The sequence below is a fragment of the Notothenia coriiceps genome, unplaced genomic scaffold (genome assembly GCF_000735185.1).
Source record: "Notothenia coriiceps isolate Sejong01 unplaced genomic scaffold, NC01 NC01_scaffold00036513, whole genome shotgun sequence".
Lineage (NCBI taxonomy): Eukaryota > Metazoa > Chordata > Actinopteri > Perciformes > Nototheniidae > Notothenia > Notothenia coriiceps.
In genome coordinates, this window is record NW_011369214.1 from 238,211 (window position 1) to 244,682 (window position 6,472).

Genomic DNA, 6,472 nt, shown 5'->3' on the forward strand with positions numbered 1-6,472 from the left:
ATTGGAAGTACGCGACTATCAAGCCAGCATCCTCGAGATTGAGAAACGGCCACAGTCTGTCTCATGCAGCAGCTGATCCAGTAATGAGTGACCCGGCCGACAGTAAAAATAAACATATTTATAACTAGTTTAGGTAGTTTGAGAGGTAATTAAAATAGCTAAGGGTGATGATCTGACTTGAAGTGTGTGTTTTGCTCCGTTCACCGCTGCATCACAGCGGGAGGAGCTGCAGGTGAGCAGAGCTGCGTGTCTCCGTCCTGTCAAATTAGACTTCACTCGCGTTTATGTCCATATCGAGAGAAAGATAAATAATCTGAATTCAGTGTGCAGTTTACTTTGACGCGGGGGTGAGCAGCAGAGGTGGGGAGAGGCGGGGCTATTGCGTCATCATTATCAGAAAATGATCGTATAGGGCGCACACACGGAGCCGTTGGACCCCCCAGAGCGTTGCGTATGCCGTTCTATCCACCTTGGGACCCGGTATCGTTTCCGTAGTTGTTTACTGTCATATTCGGTCGTCCTCGTGTGGCCGAACGGTCTATATGACACTAAACAGNGACGGGATGCTGAATGTGATTGGACCAATGCGTTGACAGACACACACATACAGTGGAACAGTCGGACATGCAGAGCGCTGTTTGTAGTGGACATAGCGGAACATTTAGACTCGTTGCGTTGTGGCGATGTCTCGCAGATAACACATATGAAAAGTATAATTTGCTCAGAGTCCAGAGACAGTTGTGGTTCGGTCCGGATCCGGACCGGAGTCCGGACTTTGAGGATGCCTGGTATAGGGCGCACACACGGAGCTGTTGGACCCCCCAGAGCGTTGCGTATGCCGTTCTATCCACCTTGGGACCCGTTATCGTTTCCGCAGTTGTTTACTGTCATATTCGGTCGTCCTCGTGTGGCCGAACGGTCTATATGACACTAAACAGTAACGCAAACGACCGTGTTCGTCCTCGTGGGGCCGGGGCCTTACTATTATGGTTTCTTTGATTCCTCCTCTGTTGCTCTTCCTACATTTGTGTTACAGATAACTGGCAGAGACGTTCAGACTAAAACCATGTAACCTATCTGTTTACATGTAAATAAAAGAAGTTTGAGCAGAAAACCAAAGATTTTACTTTCAATCGTGCTTGGATGTGGGGAATTGTGACCCCCATAATACGGTAAGTAGAATGGCTATGAGTTGACAAAAAAGTATGGACGGATAAAGGAGGGGTTTAGCATGACAGCTGAATGACAGGCTGAGTTTCCGGGTTGGTGTTAAAGGTCCATGTTATCTGATCTGGACCTGTGACCCTTTTTATATTGATGAGTATTTTTAAGATTCAGCCACAAACTCTGCTCATTATTTTAGTAAATATAGTTGTATTATAAAGGTTTAAGCTCTCACATTCAGGAACAGTTTAAATAAACAGACCTTAAATGTTAACCAAACTGTGTGACTTTATTTCCTTCATAATTGTGAAATCTGCACATTTTCCCTGGTTTTGTCGATGAAATGTAAGAACATATTGAAACATGTTCATTTCCCACAGATCAGAGCGCCTTATCCAAATGTGTTGTTTAGTCCGACTAACAGCACAACACTTTATTTAAAACTTTAATTAAATATTTAAATTTACAATCAAGTAATTTACACTGCTAGAACCAAAAATGCGTTTACAATTTTGTATAAAAAAAACAAAAGAATCGTTTGATAATTAATATAGTTGCTGATAAAATGTCTGTCTAGTTGTCCGCTGCAACTCTTACTACTTTTAAATCCAGGCTGAAGACTTTTCTTTTTGCCGCTGCTTTTAAATTGAAACTGAGCGGTTGTGTTTCGTTTTTGGTTAATGAACATTTTGGGCTAGTAACCCCAGGGAATCAGTGTCTGGGGACTTTCTCCTGGCTGGTTTTCTCTGTGTATGCTGCTCGGGACGTATGTGCCATACAAGCGTACACAGCTCATGTTTGGAGAAACCACAAAGAAAGGCATCAGTAAAATGGAACTTCTTTGTGAACTATTCATATCTTAAACTGCACTGTAACTTTTTATTCATGTATTTTTTCTATTCATGTTTCTTTTATTATCTTTTGTTTTTAATGACTGTTTTTTAAATGCCTTTGTCTGAATGTCTTTCATTTTTGTAAAGCACCTTGAATTGCCTTGTGTTGAAAGGTGCTATATAAATAAACTTGCCTTGCGTTTCCTATTGAGTAATAGTAAGAGTAAGATCCAGTCTAATGAAGTCTGATGCAGCTTCATTTCTCTACAGACCTTACTTGTGTCAAAGATCACAATCAGACATTGGTTGAATGTTTGTTTATTAGTAAACACATGTTGTGTATAAAGTTGTCTCTGAGCAGCAGGGAACCATGGAGAGAACAGAAAACACCTCCTGGATACGTTTAAGTTCTCAATGTCACACCCTGATTGTTTGCAACCATCTGCACTTTTTAATTGTTGGTTTTAACATGACGAGAAAGTACTTGTGTCACTAAACTCCTGGAGGTATGCAGGGTTTCTGTTCGACAGGTTTGACTTCTGTGCATGTGAACTCCTTCGATTAACCATTTTAACTGTTGGAAGATCTCGTGCCCACAACATCTATTTAACAACATGTCCATTGAAAGGGGGAACAGACAATCATCTCTGTTTGACAGCCACACCTTGGTTTCAGTACACAGCTCTGTAGCAACCGCAGGGAGTGCATCGAATTTGTGCTAAATCATTTTTGAAACAAGCCAGTGTGTCCTGTCCTTTCAAAACAAAACGGTGTTCCTCAACATCTTGGTGTCTAAATGTTGTATAGGGATTTTTTACCATTCATATAAATTCTTAAGTGGTAAAAACTGGTTAACAAGAAATACGTCTGCCTGACAAGTTTCTTCAATCAGACGGAATGGCCATAATATTGTACTATCATAATTTTCTTAGCCATGAAACACTTCTGCTTTTATGTTATGTATTCATTCATTATTATTTATGACAAATGTATGACTAGTGTAGCTTGGTAGCAGAGTTTATTAAAATGAACCTTCAGGATCAGATTTAGCTGATCATTTCTATGTGGCAAATACTGTTGACCTTTTTATCTACCCCCATCTTCTGTCCGTCACCCCTACCCTTCTAAAATGAATTGGGTTGATTTTACAGACCAGGCCTGACAAATGTACCAACTTGGCTTCAGCCTCAAGATGCCGATTATTTTCTCTACCAATCAATTCAATGTTTTTGACTCCAAAGTCAGGTTGATGGTGAAAAGTGGTCATAAATCTTTCCCAGAGCCCAAGGCGACATTTTCAATTTCCTTGTTTTTCCCAGCTACAAACAAAATCAATGTACAAACATAAGAGACAAAGAAAAGCAGAAATAATCTTCACATTTGACAAACTACTGCCAGAAAATGTAACGTTGCTGGTTAATGTAATCGACTCTATCTAAAATATTTGTATTAATATCGTATTGATTTAACTGTACAGACCTCAGTGCTGTGTGGAAAGTAAACTAACTGTGAGGTAATAAATGAGACAAGTTGAATTATTGTGGTCCTTTATTAGGCTCCTTTTTCAATGCAATGAATAGGTCTTTACACATATGATAGATATTGAAAGGATTAAAGGGTCACTAGTTTCCACACATTTATAATTCTCATTTGTCAATAGAAATCTGTAGCTAGAAAAACAGAACACTTTTCTAATTTTCTGTTTTGAATGTTTTATTTCAAATGATTAGCTGTGAATGAAGCCACAGCTTGCATTAATGTTTGGGATTGTCAGACCATTTTAGCCACATTTGACTTGAGTATGTTGGAGCTTGGAGGCTAATTAGCAAGATTTAGCACCATGTACTTGTTGAAGCAGGATATGTATATTCAATATTCCTGCCGTGCGTCTCCGGGGATTTGTTTTTCTGGTAGCACACCCCCTAAGTTTAACCCGCTCTTTCCTTTCTTGTAACCCCAACTGTAACTTATAGGAACCCAGAGGTCTCGACTGTAAGAAACACCGAGCAACCCTGCTGGCAAAGCTTATTTAAAAAAAAAGATCAACTGCTCCAGCAGCCCAACAACCATAAACACACACGCACCATAACATATGGGGGAGTGCCAGAAAAAGGTTTATTTTTACACGTCTCCTGCTCGACAGGACTGCTGGAACAAGAAGCTGTGAGGCTTCGGAGAATCTTTGTTATGTCAACTCGTTATCAACAGGCACAACTAATAGAACACAGATTTACGAGCAATCACAAGATAAGAAAGATATGGAGATGGTGATAAGTTATGGTAAGATATGAGCTTTTCTCGTAGATAATTCGGTATCAGTGTATTTCAAGTATAGCTAAAATAAATTGTAGTAAAAAATGCCAAAGATAACTTCAAAAATGGTCAAAAGTGAGCGAGCTTTTATATTCAGATTTTATTCTCAGTTTGCCAAGTCTCTCACTTCAGTATAAACACAGACTTTAGAGCAGGCAAAGTGTCAACAAAAACAACTGAGAGGGTTTACTTGTACAAAAAGTACACTGCGTTGTTGTGCTAAAACACAGCAGTCATGTTTCACACGTTTTGTTCCCAAGACGCTTGTTACTACCAACACAAAAAAAAGAGTTATTCATTCAAGTTGAGTCAGGTTGACTGAATGCAGTGACACACATCAGCACATCGTAGACCAGTAGACTCAAATACGACCTCCACACTCCTCTACAGGCTGGCTGGACTTCAGCTTTCCTAAAAGAGAGGTGGCTTAAAAACTGTCAACTAAGTCACAACACAGACAAATAAAGTGCTCGGCGCAACAGTAGACCATGGTTCTGCAAGGTAGAATTCATGTTTTTGTCAACGGAGTCTGGTAGTTTTATAGAGAGCATAGAGAAACTCCCTCTGAAGGGAACTTTGGGATTTTAGCCTCTGCAGACCATTTCAAAATGCACAAAAACTTGTATTACACACTACAGGAAAGGGAAAACCCCCAAAAACATAATAGGTCCTCTTTAAGGTTCCCATTGGAGCGGGCTGTCTGACAGCAAGGTAAAGCAGTGACAATATTCTAAAGATAGTGTACATTTAAACTGATATGGATTTTTCCAGGTGGCTAAAATACATTTGCGGCAGCCACTATCTGCAGCAGTTTATTGCCTTGCTTCTGTGCTGATACCGTCTCTAAACTGGGGTCATGCTGACAGCCATACTACACGGACTATGGATAAGTACAACACCTCTTAAATTACATTACGTTGCATTTAGCTGACGCTTTTATTCAAAGCGACTTACAATAAGTGCATTTGACCAAGAAGATACAAACTTGAAGAAAACAGAATCATATAAGTACATCAGGTTTCATAGAGCCAAAACATTTCAAGTGCTACTCAACTGGTTTTAGATACGGCAGTCCTTTGTTAGTATATAAGTGCTTTGTTAGTCATTCTATTGCTCGAAGTGGAGTCGAAAGAGATGAGTTTTTAGTCTGCGCCGGAAGACGTGTAAGCTTTCTGCTGTCCTGATTTCAATGGGGAGCTCATTCCACCATTTTGGAGCCAGGATAGCAAACCCACTTGTTTTTGCTGATGGGAACTTGGGTCCCCCTCGCAGTGCGGGTGCAGCGAGCTGTTTGGCTGATGCAGAGCGGAGTGCACGTGCTGGGCTGTATGGTTTTAACCGTGTCCTGTATTATCCTTTTAGTATGTTGTTCAAGACCATCATCACAAAACAAGGGACCAGTCCTTCATCAACCGCTTTTCCTGACTGTCTACCAGAGACTTCCCAGTCAACAGTTCTCTACAAAGTTCAGTCCACAACATTGTCTACGGCGGAAATTTAAGTGTAGTCGCCAGTTTATCGGATTTACGGGAAACTTAAGGAGACTTACAAGCGATGGGACGGTCCGCAGTGAAGGAGACATTGTGATGTGTGACACCAAAAAGTCTGGACGGTAGTACGTGGTGGAATAGTATAACCTGTACGACCCTCCCTGTACCACATTTTGCGTCTGTTGTATGATTAGACACACTGTTGTATAAGAGTTGAAACAGTCTACTTGCCTTGGGTTATAATAGTCTTATATTCCCCACAAAATTTTTACGCATCAACACTGGCCTCCGAAGAGAAATTGTCTACATTCATAGTTTCTCTAACTAACAGTCGTTAACAAATAAGTGGAAGTGAAGAAGAAGAATGAATTAGACGTGAAATGAGAACGACAACATAATGGCATATATAAGGTCAAGCACTCTGTCATTCTCCCTTAGAGATAAGACCGATAAAGATCGTGTTACTGACGCACAACGAACAAACAAACAAAATAGAATAGTCGACACACAAAATTACTGTAGGTATCACTAGGGGAGGTGAACCGAAATAGAGCCTGCAACCGAGTCACTCACCAAACTGAGGTACAACTTAAACGTAGCGTCAGATCAAAAGGAGTACGTTTTGACCACACAATCTCTGGCGACTTTAATACTGTACCGGCCCGATTGAGT

General features: G+C 40.5%; 1 protein-coding gene across 1 annotated transcript in view; it reads right to left on the minus strand.

Moving 5' to 3' along the window:
* p2rx5 (purinergic receptor P2X, ligand-gated ion channel, 5) overlaps window positions 1–428 on the minus strand; it is a 23,092-nt gene extending 22,664 nt beyond the window's left edge. The window contains exon 1 of the mRNA XM_010792631.1: window positions 422–428. The gene's annotated coding sequence lies outside the window, so the exon portion shown is untranslated. The remainder of the gene's footprint in view (window positions 1–421) is intronic.
* Between the last annotated feature and the right edge of the window lie 6,044 nt (window positions 429–6,472).